Source organism: Topomyia yanbarensis, chromosome 3, assembly GCF_030247195.1.
Source record: "Topomyia yanbarensis strain Yona2022 chromosome 3, ASM3024719v1, whole genome shotgun sequence".
Taxonomy (NCBI): Eukaryota; Metazoa; Arthropoda; class Insecta; order Diptera; family Culicidae; genus Topomyia; species Topomyia yanbarensis.
The window spans coordinates 4,533,244-4,553,163 of record NC_080672.1 but is presented as its reverse complement, the minus strand read 5'-3'; the positions used below and the strand labels follow the sequence as shown (position 1 = coordinate 4,553,163).

Below are 19,920 nucleotides of genomic sequence, written 5' to 3'. Positions count from 1 at the left end.
CAGGCGCACCTCAATGTTTTCAGTTTCTACATATTCAGCTTTGGTTTTAAAGTTGTAATGTACGACACCGTATTGCATGGTATTCTTCACAATGAAGTTTTCTGCCCGGAGCTTATTTTTTAAACGTTATCTGTACACAGTTTCCCATGTGATGTAACTGTATGTACGTCACTTCCTTGAGACTCAGATCCGTTTTCACTTTTAGTAATAGCAACATTACATGACTGTCGGTCTAAAAGGAGTTTGTTTAAAGTCAATCGAAATTGTTTTCCCAGTTTCTTGCACTTTTATTTTTTGTGGCTAGTTCATTTCAATGCGCAACCGGATGCGACGATATAATACTGTTTGTAAGGATCGATTTTTATTATTTTCAATTTGTTGCGAAAAAGCTTTAAATTTGTATATCCAACCGGAAAAGATACCAATCTTCGCAGACCCCCACAACCCTTTCCGCGGCCCCATAGGGGTCCGCGGACCCCAGGTTGACAATCACTGATCTTAAAGGTATACGGAATCAATTTGCATCACATTCAAATTGCTGTAACTTGGGCAACTCCGTCAGATAGTCGCGTACCCATCGACGCCAGAAGATGCCTGCTTCGACCAATGACGTACACCAATGGTACTACACCATGCTCGCCGCAAAACTATTGCATTGTTGTCGAGGATCGCATAGGGTTTGAGCTCACCCAAGAGAATGTGGTTCGGTACTAGGACTGGAGTGTACCAATCTTCTACTGGCATATTCGTCAGTGAACGTGAGTTAACGATGCTCTCCACTTCTGTTAACAACACGATTCAAATGGTAGATCGAGCTTGATTTGGGTAGCGCCTTGTTGCCTACTTTAGCTCTTAGATTGCCTATTTCATTGGTAAATTCTTCTGGTTGAGCCAGCCGATACAGATAATCCCTTGCTACCTTCTGCTTTGTTCGTTGTACCGTGAAACTATTGCGCTGCCTTCAATGTTTTAGCTTTGGCACACAGTAACTGCTCCCATCGAGAGTTGTCTTGAACAGTTATGATTGGATCAGGTTCAACTGGATTATGGTTTACACGAAGTTCTTCTTCGGTATGCTCATCTTTATATGGGTTTGCTATTTCCATATGAAGATTAGCGGATGATAGATGACTGACCTGCTATCGCTGCGCTTCCACAAATATCTTGGACCGATGAACCATCCGCTATCATCGTCCTCGTCCTCAACGATGTTTTCCTTCGACCACTTGTATCTCCAGTCGGTAACCTCCGTTATTTCCAAGACCTTACCCACACCAGCGGCAACAAATTACGACTATCGGTGATAATCCGAGTCGCTACAGGTAAACCGATGTAGATTCTAGCTTTGGAACGGAAATAAATTTTATGATAGCTACCCGCTAGCTTAATGCGTCTCACCAGCAAATCGAGCTTCTTCACTGTCGGGACATCGAAAGATAGATGATGTTTAAACGTGTTCAAACGTTATGATGTGTCCAATTTTGGACTAGCGCAAACAGTGATTCCGAAGAGATAAAGTCGAAACGCGAACCCTTAAAAACATTCATGATTAAGGAAAATTCTGGAGGCTTTCATAATAAAGCTTGCACTTGCGCGTAGCATTCCTCATGAAAATTATACGCGTGTTTAAAAAATTCCAGATCCACCTGGGGGGGGGGGGGGGGCAGAAACTGAACTGCTTACTCAATACCAATATCTTACAAAGCATTGCGATATAAATAGTGCCACTGTTTTATAATGATCCATTCGATCATCATCGCTCATCCATAATTTCGGCAAGTATTTTCTTCGGAGGCAACCCACCTAAAAACGTTATCACCAATTTAAGGAGCTTCTCGTAATCTTCACGTTATTGCCGTACTGTCAGTTGATCATTACAAACCTTGATGATGGTGTCTCTCCATGGTGCAGTCCGGGCTTCCAGTTTATTGAGGATTTTCCAGATTTGTTCTGTATTTGTGTTCGCTGTAGCTTCCGTTGAATTATTTCTAGAATGTGTTGATTGAATTGAAATCAATGGATTTAGATTATTCTCTGAATAACTGAAAAATATGCTTAAGCACTATTTCAACTACGTGATGACAGCATGCTAATGCTAGCAAATTTTTCTTGAGTAATACTGGAAGACGAGTTATAATGCCAGTTTTCTATGCCGTAGTTTATGTTGGTTGGATCAAAACTCATTCCAAAACCCGCCAATTGTAGCTATGACAGCAGCTGAAAGAAAAGATACCGTAATAAATTTTGATATTCCAATGTTACCAAAGGCATAATTATAAGTTGATAATTAGATAAATAAAATGATCACATGTCACAGATAGAAGAAAGCATCAAACTTTCACAAAAATGATTGATTGCACAGTTTTGTATTATTCACCTTGTGCGTAATGAAACTTCCAATGGAGCTGTAGTGTCGTAAGTATATTCCTTATACAAATCTTTTTAAACGTTATATTGAATAGTATCCTAAGACGCCCGTCCGAACCTTATACCCTAGACATCATTCAACTTTCATTCAATTATCTTAATGATACGAGATGCCCAACGGCCAGATTTAACATCCATCTCACCCGGCAATTTACGGTCATGGTACACCATTTAGATTAGTTCTAATTAAATGAACCCAATTAATGGGTCTAAGATTATTTTGAAGCAAACAAAGTTTTGTTTTTCTCTTCGCTAAACGATCGCAACACAAAACGATTACCTTTCCTATAATTTCGTCCATCATTATGTAAATAAGCATAGTTGTTTTGGAACCGAAAAGAGAAAAAGAAACGATTTTGTATAATCTGATTTCTCTCATTTTCTGCCTTCAGGTAAGAATCAAATGCATTCGTCTGACCTCTGCAATTTAGGTGTAAGTTCCCTCCCCTGTGAACTTAATTAATTGAGTTATTAGTACTCTTTCTCCGCTCAATCTGCGAACCGAAGAACGACCACCAACCGCGTGGTACTCGGTTATACAACACGCGAGTCTCTCGGGAACTTTTTTTCTCGCTATTTGAAATAATCGGACTCGCTGAATCTGCACTGACTGGTATGATACCAGGTGTGCTGAGTGAAGTATTAAAAATAAAATTTAAATGTGAAGATGTGAGTTAATGCCTGACAGTAGTAACTACCTTATAGACTATCGCTATCAGTGCTGAAAAAGACAGGCTGGTGGAATAAAACAAATTTGTGGCATACCACGTGGAATAGACGGTTGAAGCTTTCGGTCATATTAAGTCTAACAATAACTTGAACGGTGTGTAGATAATAGCTTGTTCCATCTTTTGATACAGGATACTGGATTTTAAAAGAGTTGTGATTGATATAATATTTCAGCCTAACGTGGTTAAAGTACTCTGATCTAATGGATAGAAACTAACGGCAAAATAGACCCACCCTTCTCATACAATCACAACATCGATCTCTAAGGGAGACCCCTCAGGCGTTTATTTTTCTGAGTGGAAAGTAACAGAAAAAAAAATCACAGCCGTCAATCACAGGTTTACAAAATCACGTACGCGACTTTTGAACCTGATCTCGATCTAGCCTGGAGACGTGGGAATGAAATGAGTCCAGTTCCAGGCGGTAATCGTATGAATGTTTTCGGATACAATGTTGGGGATAGAAACGGTACCTGCTCAGTAGTCACCAATATCGGAGAATAGGAGAAGATCGTTTTATGCTTAACTGTTTCGCTAGATGCATAAAATTTATTGGCCATTTTTGATTTTTTTTGTTTTTAATATTTTCGGGAGTGCTTTTCAAAACACTTCACTGTAACAAAAATAAATCTTTTGAATTTACCAATAAATATCCATTAGGTAACTACATTCAATTCATATCATTATGACGAAAAATTTCAGCATGAAGATAAATAACACTGCACTGGACAATTTTGTTGGCAATTGACTAAACTTGGTTTGCTAACGATCTGTTGCTTACACTTTGATGTTGACAATAGGAAAACAACAAGAATCTTAATTGAAGTGGCTACACTACTTCATAGAAACTATAAACATCGATTCAGTTCTCCAGATCTTCTGTAAAACGAGTCTGGGATCAAAGAGCAATCAATGCTTCTATTCTTCTATTCTTCGTTACTCTTTCGCATAAGAAATTACACTCCACAATCATCGACTATCCAGTCCTTTTCTCCAAGTGCTAGTCGTTAAGTGCTAAATGATCTAGAGCAAACAATGCATTAATTTCGTTCACCTTTCCCAAGCCATACATAGCACTCAAGCTAACAACATCAAGTGTAACATCAGCACAATGCAGAACGATTGTCATTCAATTTGCATGCGACACACCAAACCAGCATCGTCCCCCATTCAATATGAAAATTCTTCCATGTCTCCATAAATAAATCTCACCAAAGCAACCCATTCCTACACTAAATTCACATGACTTTCCTTCGTTTCCATTCTGCGAGTGGGCATCATTAGCAATGCCCATCTAAAGATTCAAATAACGAGTAAAAAAGATGATGTAGCGTATAATATTTCTATTTGGCCCTTTGAGCAGAGAGAGAGAGAGAGAGAATTGAACATGGCAAAAAATAACAATCTTAGAATGAATAGCTGATGAGGCTGAAATTCTATCCCTGCGCCAGCAGTGTTGCACTTATCCTCAGATTCCCATCGATTGGCTATAAATAATCGTGCAATTTTCTTCCCTCCGTTACCCATCGGCTATCAGTAGGGATACTTCAGTCGATAGTAAAAGCAAGCAGTGTTCCAATGCATATTAAATGAAATCGAAAATGGAAGTCATTTTTTTTCTGTTCACCGATCGCTTCTTTCCAGGGCCTCAGTCGTGTTCGGGTCATTCCTTGGGCCATTAATGGAAATGTGCAAAAGTTCTTAACCGTGGCAACCATTACCAGCAACCATTCTCGCAAAGGTGCCAAAAGATAAATGTGCGCTATTTATTTCCGTCTGGTTTTACCGGAATGGGGGGGTGTGCACGCTTTTATTCGACCAATTGTGATCGGCGATTGCCAGAGACCTCCAAGGGCGGAGGGTTAATGCCAGTTCATTATCAATGGTGGTTATCCGGCCAAGCAATACAATTCAAGTGGAACTATTGAACAAAATCGAATCACATTACCAAAAGTGGAGAAGGTTTTGTTTGAACGATTGAAAATATCGTCAACAAAAACGGTACAGTACAATGGTAACGTATTGCTGATTTATAACATCGTTTCCATTTCAATCTTAATCTGTAGCACTAGTGATACGGTAACGATACAACCATGTTTGGTTTGTGACCAATAATTCTGACTTATTCATGATTTTAAAATTAAACATAATTGTTTTGATCCTAAAACATATTTAGCAAAAGTATAATCAATTCGATATGGACATTGAAAACTTACATAAAACGTACTCACCAACATCCTGCTCTGAATTGATGTGTGTCGACGATAATTTTCAACGATGCACCTGTTTTTTAACACCGACTCACTACCAGTTCCAATTTTTATGTTGACGAAAACACTACTGTCAATGAAAACACAAACTTCATGTTTTGGGGAAAATCAAGCCGGAAAAAATCCGGTCTATACCCAAGCGACGCCTCCTTCGATCTTGTAAAAAAGAACGTGCTCGAGCTGAAATTAATATTTGGCTTCTGCTTCGTCTTGCAGCCGGAAGCCAAAGTTTTCCGTTCGTTTTTCCATTACAATTCTCAATCACATAAAGTAAAATGTTTACGTGCCATATCTCAACACCACACTGCTTCCCCCCCGCTGTTCCTAAATTGCGTAATCTCGGCGCACGGTGTGTTGCTGCTTTATTAAAATCCAATTTATTTCCGGTGCATAATAGCAACGAGCTTAAATTTATTGGTTTACTTCTGATTGCGTCGCGAATACTGTGTCGTCGCTCTCAATAGTCGCGTTGACCGGTAACCAAGAAGCCATCGATTGCGCGATGTGACAGCGAGAATAATTACGTATTTACTAAAGAGAACTGCGACCGAGCTGCTCCGCAACGTGTGATTTTGCTCCTTCCGAACAGAGAAGGAAACAAGTGTTCGGTTTAATCGTAGTTGGCGGCGGAGGAAAAACCGGACGAGCTGCATTAGCCGAGGAAAATTTGGTTCGTTCCGATCCAATGTTAGCGATTGGTGAAAATTGATGAAATCGCAGCTCAATGCTACAAGCACTGCTGGATAAAACATCAGATAAGTTGCAATTGTGTCTTGGTAATTCAGTAGCTCTATGTTCTAATGTATTCTATGGTTTGCGATTCATTATCGAATAGGACTGTGACGGAGCATCAGGGCTACAAGCAACAATTTTAAAATTCAGGAAATAAAGATTCGCATGTGTTCTTCACTTTGCTAGTTCCATTACGTCTGCCTGATGGAAAAACAAACAAATGAACTTGTTAAATAATTTTAGAATAATATTAAATTCGTTAAAATTTCACGAACTATTTTAATTTTAGTTTGAATTTTACTCGTTTAAACTAATTGTGTTCAAAGCTCTTTTTAGACATTTAAAAAACTTTCGAAACCGTTATAAAATAAAGTGTCTTTGGCAAAGGAGAAACAAGGGCCACATTGATGCGATATGTTCCTTTCCATGTGTCGGAAGCGAGTGATGCAGAAATGATTAAGCTCATTTATATTTATATTCATATTTATATTTATATTTATATTTATATTTATATTTATATTTATATTTATATTTATATTTATATTTATATTTATATTTATATTTATATTTATATTTATATTTATATTTATATTTATATTTATATTTATATTTATATTTATATTTATATTTATATTTATATTTATATTTATATTTATATTTATATTTATATTTATATTTATATTTATATTTATATTTATATTTATATTTATATTTATATTTATATTTATATTTATATTTATATTTATATTTATATTTATATTTATATTTATATTTATATTTATATTTATATTTATATTTATATTTATATTTATAGATTCAATAGATTGGTGGTATCATTATCATTGAATCAATTTGACCAGAAATATGATTTTCTTAACCTAGATAAATCCTACTGCTTTTATAAGAGTGTTCAAAGCAAAAAGAGCTAAAACTCTAAATCCTAACGTCAATTTGGAATACATCGGAAATTCTGTCAGGGATCGACAATTTCAACTAAACGAAATAAATCTATTCGTGGTATTATCAATTCGAAAATTCAATTATAAAAAAGTGTCAATTATATGAGAAATATTTGGGTCTTTTTCGGAATCCAAGTATTTAAATGCAACGTTTGTCTTTTTTATCAATCATTTGTAGACATTGCCATTTAAAATAATAGTTAGCATTGTCGCTCATTTGATAATATTATCAAACACATTGTGTTAAAGTACACAAAAATCATGAAAGTATCTGAATTTTGAAAATAAAAGCATCATAAAATTCAATAAGGACGAAATTTGCATATAGCTACAGAACTGGTAAAGGAGGCAAGACGCCAGATGAAGATAAAAATGAGTTGAATTGTTTCTCCATTTCCACGAATCGCCTGCCAGATTAGAAATTTGAGGGTGGATTTAGGTATTCTCTACTCTCGAACATTCTCTAAAACCAGTAAACTTGGATTTGATGCTGATGTTTCTATCCATGGAGGCGAAGGAGTTACGATGGAAGACGATTTGATGATTAACTGAGTGTGAAGTTTCGTAAGGGATGATCCATAAATGACGTAGCATTTTTGAGTGATTTTTAACACCCCCCCTCCCCCATCGTAGCATTTCATCACAAACCTCTAAATACCCCCTGGTAATTACGTAGCTTGACGGTAACTCTGCATCCCCCTCGTCTCCGCAATTTTTTTTTAAATTCTATTCTATTCCCCTTTAAAAAAGCTACGTAACATGACATGACGCCCTACCCCCCTGTCGTCACACATCATCACAAAATACAAAACTCCCCCCTCCCCCATATAATGCTACGTCATTTATGGATGATCCCTAAGATGAGATTTTACAATGACAGTTTTCTGCTCATAACGATACGGAGGCTTCTACTCATTGTGAACGTGTATTTTAGAACACCTTGTCGATCATCAGACATTATCATGATCGGTTCAGCCTTTAATATCCATTGTAACTATGCAGAGTAAATTGTTATTAAATAATAAAATAATTATCCACCAACAGAAGAAAAAAGTTAAGCCCGTACGATATTAAGCCTGTTCTAATGACTAGTTTTCCGATGTGAAGTATACATAACATCCTTGCTCTCACTTGAGTACTATAGCTCTAAATATTCATAACTTTCCCTACCCAGTAATCTCTCGCTAATTGAATGTCGATAAAAAATGATAATAATAAATCAATAAAACAACAAAATAGTAAAATAATAAAAATTACATTCAAAATTAATATATTTTTAAGATTTTTTTATTGTCCTAGCTTTGGAATTGTTTTTACTAAGAACCTTTTAAAATTTTATTAAGATTATAGTAACTAACTCAAATCGTAAGATTAAATAAACAGATTGTTTTTAGTAATAGTTTCTTTATCCAATCACTATCATTTATCGCCGGAATAGAGAAACAAGAAAAAAATATTTTTAATCGTTGCTCAGAGCGATTAATATTTAATACCACAATTGACAGTTTTACTTTAAATTTTTCCCACTTTTTTGGTATATGAAGCAATGCAGAGGATTCTTCGGTTTTTAGCGGCAACATGTATCGTAATATTTCCCCCCTTTATTAACAGATTTGAATTCGGACGCTACAAGAGTCAAGATATTGCATTTTGCCGAGGCATACACGGTCTAAAGCAAGGTTGCCGCTAATGGACTTAGCCTTGCTTAATAAAAAAAATCCAAAAAAGAAATATCATCGTTGAAAAGTTACTTAACTCAGTTTTGGGTGCTTTCCGCAAAATCGGCACGAAAAATTGCACGTCTCGTACAAGTACAGTTGCGAAAATTGACGCATGTCATGTCCGGTCCCACAACTAGCGATAGTTTGGCTATAACAGTCAATCTAATTGTTATTATCATAGATAGAAAACACATGTATTGCTTGTCATATCTACCGCGCCACCTCAATCGCAATGTAATAATTGTTTCGAAACTATATTATCCACATATTTTTCGTTCAAATCATTTAACAAAAAAAAAAGTTTTAATCAAACAAACGTTTGTTCCTATAAAATGTGATATTATTCCATCACGAATGTTCGCATTTTTTATCTATCACTTTTCATCAACTTCCAGACAAGTGCTTTGTACGTTTACCCCATTTTTTAACTGTTGTATATTTCCAACTGCTTTTCAAGTGTTGTTAAAGATTCACAATCGCCTAGTTTTATCGTAAGCCAATTGAGAGTTAGTTTGACGAAATGCACCGAAACTTAATCCAGTTAAAACAAGATATTTTGTTTCACGTGTATAAGCAGTACTCTCTTCTACAGACACTCAGATCGATGAATTTCTGCATTTATAGATCCAGCATAGTAGTGTAAAAATGGTAAACTTCAAACCGCAGGAACACATTACTTGCCATACCAGCACTGTGATTAAAATATACCCCACCTTACGCCAGTGCTAATTTCTAAATAAGCTAAAGTTCATAACTTTCAATAAATATGTCAAAGTTTGAAAAATCCTGCGTTTCGATCATTAACCTGAGAAGTCAATTTAATTTATTCTCAAATCAACAAAATGACGGAAAGATACAAAACAAACCAAACAGCTTGAACGCCTTCCATCAATCTCCTGTATCGCATCTGCACAGCTCCATAAAACCTACGCTGCCTGCACTCAGCGGATGCTAATCAACCATTGCTCATTTTGCCCGTCTTGTCCGTTTTCCTACACTAAAGACTCAAAACCTATTTAAATCCGAACGCGCGAGCCCGGAAGCCACGTTCAAGTTGCGGTAATCAATTTTAAGCAAAAACATAATTAATCATTCGCTACCCCGCGCTTTGCCCAACTCCTCCGGTGGATGCCAGTGGCGATGCCAATCTACATCTAAGATGATCAGTTCCGATAGTGGTACAGAATCAACGAAACTAGGTCTATCGGGGAGGTACCAACGGGATACTATTTTGTCAGTTGATGAAACTGAATCCATCAGAATCACAATATTCGGCTCAGGCGCAAGCAACCCGAAAGCAATTAATTTTTAATTACAGTCAATTAATATGATAGAATGATTAGATTATAGCATGTATCTGAGGCGTTGTTTTTGCTGCAAATTGTGGAGAGAGGCTGTTTAATTGAATAAAGAAAGGTTATCTTTTAGGATGGATCAAAACATGCGCTTTCTCAGACACTCGTTTCGCTCCATTCATTGCTTTTTCTTCCGGCTTTGGGTAAACGAGCATGGGCCTGTTGCTTGGTTTGACATTCCGGCATACCATGAAAATCATATTAAACAATCTCGTTAAAAAGTCGGATCGCTGTATATGTATCCTTAGTAGCTGGCCATGAGATTTTCCAAACATGTTTATTAGGGTAGAACCATTGGTTGGTTCATCTTATTGAAACATTCAAACATCTCAGCAAGCTAAGATATTAATATTTTAAAGATCCAATTAGGGTAATGAGGTAAGCTCATCTAAAAACAGAATAATTCCGTTTTATCCGTGAGACATTCTTTTGCCAAATATCACCAGCAGAAAATTGGCATAAGCTCAAGTCGCATTTTTGAAAGTAGGTTTCCTATTCGTGAATTTTTAGGTTAACGAACACGAAGTTTTAAGCGGCACGTATCGTAATTCAAGAAGATGTATGTCCTTTAAGACGGCCTTTTCTGTGAATTATTCGGTAGATTCGACCAAAATGGTCATAAAACTCGGAATACCATAATTGAGTCGATCGAGGAAAGTGCGAATGTTAAATTTAATATCGCCACCATCTTTAATCATCGAAAGCCAAAATTAGCGCCGTTATGTTGTGGAGGCATTCAAGTTTTAAATAATAAAGGCATAATCGTAAAGTTTCATAGTCTGTCCTCTTGGATGAGTGCGCTTTGTTTTTGTCGGCAGGAAAATGACATTTCCGTGAAAGGTGTGCTTGGAGCGGAAAGCTATTAGTTCATAATGGAGTGTTATGTTTGCTACCTTCATCCCAAAATTAGGTCATTTTTGACGCCTTTTCAACCTTCTGGTACTATCTCACCAAGCATCTGAGAACAAACTTACTATTTAATTATATCCATTGTTTTACATGTACGAGTGATAACGTCACGCAATCCCAACGCTGATTCCTGTGGTGTAAGACTAGACCTAGTACCATAGTAGAGGTCTAGTCATGCTGTGTCTTGTTTCACGAACCAATCCATAAAAGACACCACCTGAAGCGACCTCATCAAGCAGAAGCAGCAGCAGCAAACAACGGTCCAGGTGTCGTGTTCGGGATTTGCGCTCTAATTAAGTGAACGCTTTTTCATTCCTGTGCGTATGTACATCAAGAACGTGTGCTATTGCTGAAGGTAAAGGTCACGCAAGTTGATAGCGTAGTAGGCTGGGTGAATTCTAACAGAGCCATTGCTTGTTTCGTTCGTAATAACGGAGTATTGCGTGCAAATGTTTTACATCACTTTTTTGACAATTCAGAGAGATTGTCTACATAGACTTAGAAAAATTTTGATTTGGCCACAGTACACCATGGGCCACCGATCGATTTTTGACGTAGGACTACGTCTTTGTTTTCGGTATGGGGGTGCACTCTGCAAATTCTACAAAAATGGTATGTAACGAAAAGTGGTCCAATTTTAAACGCATATAATTCAGCCATCTCACGATAAATTTTCAATTTTTTTGCACAAATCGCCCCGAAATACTTCTAAGAATAGATTCCAATAGATAAACCCAAAGATTTTTGATATCATAGCATTAAAAAATTAAATAATATACAACCTTGTCAAAATCTCGCGCATTAACACACAGAAGATAGCGCTTCCCAAGCCCTGTACGACGGATTGGTATACCTAGCGCGCAACGCTTTTATGAATGACGTCATCATCGACTATTTAAAGAACGGACTTGGCCAGACACGCTCAGTTCCCTGTTGAACGGCTGGCGAAGCAGATCACTGCGCTCTGTTATTTACAACCAGTGTAGCTGAGCTGGAAGTCCGTTACACTGGCTGTGGAGGGACGCTGCCCTGTGTCGTCCAACAGGCGACCGCTCCAACTGTTTCCTAAATGCCGCTGTAATGTTGCCAGTAAATTTTTGGTTTAACTAGCACATGTATTTGCGCTTGAAATTAAGTAATGTAGTGGTAGTAATAAGCTTCCCATTTTGGTTTAAACGCAAGGACAGTTTTTAAAACAGGATTTGATTAATTAGTTTAGCTCATCTAAGCAATTTTATCAATTCTGTAATTTAAAAGGAATTTTACGGAACTTGGTGAATTTGGCCCCACTTGCAACTGATATAATCAACCTGCACAAAGTGTTACATAACGCAGGGCTGTTTTTTGGAACAAAATTATGTGTTATCATTCAGCCCTTCGCTATGCAAAATCACGATATTATGACAGATGGGCTAAGCGTGGCCGTTCCTTTCAATCGGGAAAGGCCGCGTAGAATTTTGGTGAAATGCGCTAATAGTGGTGGTACTAGTTGTCTCTTTCGTTCTACCCATCATCATCAGCGTTGACTCATTTTGCATTGTACGCTTGGGTTCAATGTTTGGCGTCAATGTGTTGGTAGGTAGGGGAACTGGCGGTAAAATGAACACGTTAAGCAAAGTCATTATTTTCTAACTAATAAGTGAATGAGATATTACAATCACCTTATGTTTCTTGTTAGACATGTTTTGTACATATCTGGTAAAAATACTTCGTCATAAACATATTTTTTCAAACATGATTCTTGATTTCTAAACATGTCCAAAAATGAGACATGTTTATAGCGAGTGGGTAAAATGAACATCTGGCGGTGTTAAAATGAACAGCTTCTGGTGACCTGCAAAATGTCCTGTATGTATGCAATGCGCAGCGTTGGAAAGCATTTTCCGATCAATCCTAATATCCCAACAAATCATGAGCTTTGCATACACACAGGTCATTTTGCAGGCAAAAAAATTGTCACGGAAGAATTGAATTTTCATGACGTAATATTAACCATTTTACAATCCTGTGACATCGAAACACATCTACAAACTTGGGGTTATCCATGGGTGTTTGAACTTTTAGGATCTGTTTGAGAGCAACTAGAAAGCTTGTTCTACACATGAGATATGATTATATTGTCTAAAATTTGATTTTTCTTCACCGGTCCGGGTGTTTTTTTCCCACACACTAAGTACTAAGAAAATAAATATTTTACATTAAGTAGTATAGTCCTACGTCTACAGTTCGTGCAACCCCATAGGGTTGCCCCTTGTAGTTTTTCGAATGTATATTGAAATTACAAGCATTTTTTCGTAACATGATAGCATACAAATCGATGTTAAACTGTGGGGGTCCGCAACAGCACAGTGCGATTTGGAGGGGCCCGTGGTACGAAAAAGCTTGAAAACCGCTGTTCAAGATCACACTGAAGCTTTATGTAAGATATTTAAGAAGTAATGTTGTTCACAATGTAACTTGGAGAGCATTACAAGTAGAGATTTTTGGTCTTCAATAAACATGTTCCCAAAAATAAGTTCTTCAATATTTCTGGTGACTCTATCTTACAAAGAGAAATCGACTAGCCCTTATTCCGGTGCCAGATTAAACAACTTAAGTTAATTTAAAATGCCAAGGAACGGTAGTCAGCCGTAACCGAAATTACCAAGGTTAGACCAAATAAGGCTCGCATTGTTTTGTCTGGTCTGAAGCAAGCACACGCGGTTACTTGCGATCATCTGTTCACGTCGGAACACCGCGTTTATGTACCTTCACGGGACGTTGAGATTGACGGTATGGTCTATTGAGTGTAGACTGACCGGCGATGATTTGCTGAAGCACGGTGTATGCCCTCGAGGACAGGAGCTTCAGTCAGTTAAGCGGCTTTTAAATCTATAGTAGATCGCATCAACTTGTGCTTTAGTTTCCATATGATTGTAACAGACCTACCAAGCATAAAGCTTAGCTGCTCGAAAGAGACATAGTGTTTCAGCCTGTCGTGTATAGTTTGGCTGACTCGGAGCGAGAGAGCTTTTCAACTTATTTGCCGCAGAAATCACCATTTGTGGTTTCACTTCAAATGTATTAAAGTCAACCGGATCCACAGGTACGTCTTCAACGGCAGGTTCAATGTGTTGATCTGATGCAGTGTAACCGAAAACCGACAAAAAATGCTTGGCGAATAATTTACAGGCACTTTGAGCCTGTATTTCCTCCAGGACAACGTTTCCATGAAATGCTGAAACACTTCCCCATCGAATTCACAAATCTCCGAAAACCTTGTAGCGATCGTATCCTTCGAAGGCTAATTAATTGATTGTGGTCAAGAACCTAATCATCGTTCTACAGTAGAAGTGTAGAAGTACCATTCCTAAAGTTGTTTTTTTTTTTTAAATATTTGAACATGGCTTACTTCAAACATTATTCTCAACTTCCAAGACTTTAACATCATTCGCCTTGACCGAGATACCCCTACAGAAGAGTACTTTTAGGGATCCAAAAACTACAAGGGGCAGTCCTATGGGGTTGCGCGAACTGTAGACGTAGGACTATACTACTAAATGTAAAATATTTATTTTCTTGGTACATTTAGAGTAATAATAAATCAAATATATTTCTTACGTATAGTTCAAGCACAACCAATCAACATCGAATGTTACATATTGAGCCAAATCTTCTTGGTTATCAGATCATTTCATTTCGAATCCGATTAAACTTATTTGAGAAGATCTGAAGAAAGAAGACAGAAAACCGTGACCGAACTAATACCTGGAACTAAATCTTTATAGCACAAGATCAGCTTTTAAAAATTGTAAAAACTTTTTTATGCGTGTGGAAAAAAAATCCGAACCGGTGAATAAAAATTAAATTTTAGACAGCATAATCACATTTCGTATATAGACCAAGCTTACTAGTTATATTTTGCCATTATTGTAACTTTCCTAAAGTACGCATAAAAATGTAGCGAATGCAGTGGTCTTAATCATATATCAAAACTATAAATATGCAAGAATCGAAAACAATTTTATATATGGACTTAGATAAGTTTTTGCAACGGTTTTCCAGTGGCAGTGTATTCATTCGTATACAGGGTGTTTGGTTCATGGTTAAGAACCTCTCGAGGGGTGATAAACTGTCATATTAGGCGAAAAAAATTGTTTTACACCCACCATCAAATCTCAACCTTTACAAAGTTATTGAACTTTTTTATCTTAAATCCTCTAACTTAAAAGTATACTTTATATTTAAAATCTTTTAGATCCATTGGGAAGGTGAGAAAATTTCCCATTGAGTGATGCCCTCACATGCTTCAGCTAATGACTTTAAGTAACCTTTTCAAAGTAATTTATTGAAAATTTAACAATTTTAGTCTATTTTTCGTTCATTTCTTGAAAATCTTAATAGTTAACATCATCACTTTAATAATCCAGATTATTATTCAGATTGAAGAGCTACATAATTCGTTCTTTGACATGATATACTTATCTTTTCTTGTTTTCATGTTTTTGGGTTATTCAGCTTGGGTATTTTTATCTATTTTTCACTAATACCAGCTCTAATTGAAAAAAGTATGGTATTTAATGTACTTTTTTTTCTTTTTATTCAAAATCCAGGAAAATTTTACAGAGGAAAATGTGTTAATACCTTTCAGTTAAGTGAACTTAGTATTCTTTTAGAAGTTAATTAGTTCAAAGTTATTGTTATTATTAGCATTTTAGTTAATTTTATTAAAATAGTATATAATTAACATCACCATTATTAACATGGAAATGATGCTCAGCAAGTTCTACAATTCTTTCTTTGACTCCATTTAATTATCTCTTTTAGTTTCGAAGCAAAATCATTTTGTATCTTCTCGTTTCGTAAGCAAAAACGACGATTTCGAACCCACTACATTTGTGATGAGTTCATCCTTTTTAACTATTAAATAGCAGCGATACGAAAAAAGATAGGGATAAAGTGCCAAATAAAAAGTTCTAGAGAATGTTAATGGGGACCAAATGAACAATAGTAACGATAAATCTTGTTGATAAATAATTAGCATAATTAGAAAACTCCTCAAAAACGGTAATTTTGAGTAATTTTGTTAGTAAAAAATCATTTAATACCCTCAACTAAAAGATATTCGTACATACTGCAATAGGAAATTTTCACAGCTTTCCAATGAAATCTTGGAAATAATTATATAAAGCATATTTTTTAGACTAAAGTTATTAAGCACTTGCAAGTCAAGTACAGTAAAAGTTTAGTAATACAATTACAAAGAAATGAGAAGAGATAGGAATATGATGTTCAAGAACAAATTATGAATCATCCCAAAACCCCACTTTTGGATAAAAGATATTGCTATAATCATACTTCATTATTTTGAGAAAATTAGAATTAGAAAATGAGGTTTACGAACCTCCTCAAAAACACCAAATTTTAACTACTTTATAACTAAAAGGTAATTAAAACTAATTAACTGAAAGATATGAGAACACCATTCAATAGGCAATTTTCTCACCTTTCGAATGGGACTGAAAGATTTTAAATGCAAAGTATACGTTTTGAGTTAGAGGTAGTTTAAAAGAAATAAGTTTTCTACACAAAAAGCTCAATAACTCTGTAACGGTTGAGGTATGCTGGAATGTGTGGAACAATTTTTCTCTCCAAATATGATAGCCAATCACCTCCGAGAGGTTCTTAACCATGAACCAAACACCCTGTATAGGCTTTGTAGTATGTACCTATTAGCAGAATCAAAATAGGATTGGCTGAGTGGAAATGAATTAATGAATTGATCGAATGTAAATAATAAACTTTCGTTGTGCTTTCCATCGACCCGCGCAAATTTGTTGCTAAGAAAGTATTCGTCTTGGCGCAACTAAAGCACAGATTGCTATCATGCAGGTTACGGATGCAACCGCTAACAATTTAGTAAAAAAATTGATATACCTACCTACCTACACATTCGCCTCAAACTTTAACCCAAGCGCACAAAGCAAAAAAAGTCAACGCTGATGATGATGGGTAGAGCAAAAGAGACAACTGGTACCACGACACTATGTTAACCGTGTTAGCAAATGGAGTTCGAATGTACAAGCGATTGTACAAATGGAGTTCGAATGTACGGATAATTGTGTTCGAGGTTGTACATAAATGTGAGCTAGGAACGAGCACAACACAAAAGAAAGCATAGTGTGTGAACGAACAAACTCAATCGCGTGTTGGACAGCACTGGGTTGCGTACCTCCACAGCCCATGTAATAGACTTCTAACTCAGCTATACTGGCTGTAAAACGAACAACGCTGTGATCTGCTCCGCCTGCCGTTCAACAGGCAACTGAGCTTGTCCGGCCAAATCCGTTCTTTAAATAGTCGATGATGACGTTATTCATAGAAGCGTAGCGCGCTAGGTACACAAATTTGTCGTGCCGGACTAGAGGAAGCGCTATCTTCTGCATGTAAACGCGCGATATTTTGACTAGGTTGTACATTATTTAAATTTTTAATGCCATGACATCAAAAATCTTAGGGTTTGTCTATTGGATTCTATTCTTAGAAGTATTTCGGGGCGATATGTGCAAAAAATTTGAAAATTTGTCGTGACATGGCTGAATTATATGCGTTTAAAATTGGCCCACTTTTCGTTACATACCATTTTTGTAGAATTTGCAACGTGCACCCCTATATCGAAAACAAAGACATAGTCCTACGTCAAAAATACCTTCTGAATGGAAAAAGATAGGAGAATACAACCTTCCAAAAAATGTGGAGAAATCAATTCAACACTTTCAACAAAGTTATTTAAATTGATTTCTCTACATTTCTTCGGAAGGTTGTATCCTATCTTTTTCCATTCAGGAGATAATTTTTGTGTTTTAAAAAATGAAAGGGTCAGCCTAATTTTGTTATTTTTGAGATGATGGTCACTTATTTTAGGCAATTTGTTCCAAAGACACTGAATGTCTAGTATCAACGGTTTATAAGTTCTGGATTTTCGACCAAAAAACTACAAGGGGCAACCCTATGGGGTTGCACGAACTGTAGACGTAGGACTATACTACTTAATGTAAAATATTTATTTTCTTAGTACTTAGTGTGTGGGAAAAAAACACCCGGACCGGTGAAGAAAAATCAAATTTTAGACAATATAATCATATCTCATGTGTAGAACAAGCTTTCTAGTTGCTCTCAAACAGATCCTAAAAGTTCAAACACCCATGGATAACCCCAAGTTTGTAGATGTGTTTCGATGTCACAGGATTGTAAAATGGTTAATATTACGTCATGAAAATTCAATTCTTCCGTGACAATTTTTTTGCCTGCAAAATGACCTGTGTGTATGCAAAGCTCATGATTTGTTGGGATATTAGGATTGATCGGAAAATGCTTTCCAACGCTGCGCATTGCATACATACAGGACATTTTGCAGGTCACCAGAAGCTGTTCATTTTAACACCGCCAGATGTTCATTTTACCCACTCGCTATAAACATGTCTCATTTTTGGACATGTTTAGAAATCAAGAATCATGTTTGAAAAAATATGTTTATGACGAAGTATTTTTACCAGATATGTACAAAACATGTCTAACAAGAAACATAAGGTGATTGTAATATCTCATTCACTTATTAGTTAGAAAATAATGACTTTGCTTAACGTGTTCATTTTACCGCCAGTTCCCCTACCTACCAACACATTGACGCCAAACATTGAACCCAAGCGTACAATGCAAAATGAGTCAACGCTGATGATGATGGGTAGAACGAAAGAGACAACTAGTACCACCACTATTAGCGCATTTCACCAAAATTCTACGCGGCCTTTCCCGATTGAAAGGAACGGCCACGCTTAGCCCATCTGTCATAATATCGTGATTTTGCATAGCGAAGGGCTGAATGATAACACATAATTTTGTTCCAAAAAACAGCCCTGCGTTATGTAACACTTTGTGCAGGTTGATTATATCAGTTGCAAGTGGGGCCAAATTCACCAAGTTCCGTAAAATTCCTTTTAAATTACAGAATTGATAAAATTGCTTAGATGAGCTAAACTAATTAATCAAATCCTGTTTTAAAAACTGTCCTTGCGTTTAAACCAAAATGGGAAGCTTATTACTACCACTACATTACTTAATTTCAAGCGCAAATACATGTGCTAGTTAAACCAAAAATTTACTGGCAACATTACAGCGGCATTTAGGAAACAGTTGGAGCGGTCGCCTGTTGGACGACACAGGGCAGCGTCCCTCCACAGCCAGTGTAACGGACTTCCAGCTCAGCTACACTGGTTGTAAATAACAGAGCGCAGTGATCTGCTTCGCCAGCCGTTCAACAGGGAACTGAGCGTGTCTGGCCAAGTCCGTTCTTTAAATAGTCGATGATGACGTCATTCATAAAAGCGTTGCGCGCTAGGTATACCAATCCGTCGTACAGGGCTTGGGAAGCGCTATCTTCTGTGTGTTAATGCGCGAGATTTTGACAAGGTTGTATATTATTTAATTTTTTAATGCTATGATATCAAAAATCTTTGGGTTTATCTATTGGAATCTATTCTTAGAAGTATTTCGGGGCGATTTGTGCAAAAAAATTGAAAATTTATCGTGAGATGGCTGAATTATATGCGTTTAAAATTGGACCACTTTTCGTTACATACCATTTTTGTAGAATTTGCAGAGTGCACCCCCATACCGAAAACAAAGACGTAGTCCTACGTCAAAAATATATTTGGTTATAGAATAGGCTGCACTTCTATTTATAACTTCACGTATTTGATTGAGTTTCTTAGGTGCCACTCTCCCATATTGATGGCTCTACGGCTAACCAAACAGCGATCTGCGTTTGATAGGCAACTGCA

General features: G+C 36.6%; 1 protein-coding gene across 1 annotated transcript in view; it reads left to right on the top strand.

Moving 5' to 3' along the window:
- Positions 1–19,920, top strand: part of LOC131691758 (uncharacterized) — a 403,765-nt gene that overhangs the window by 363,168 nt on the left and 20,677 nt on the right. The gene's annotated exons all lie outside the window — the stretch shown is intronic.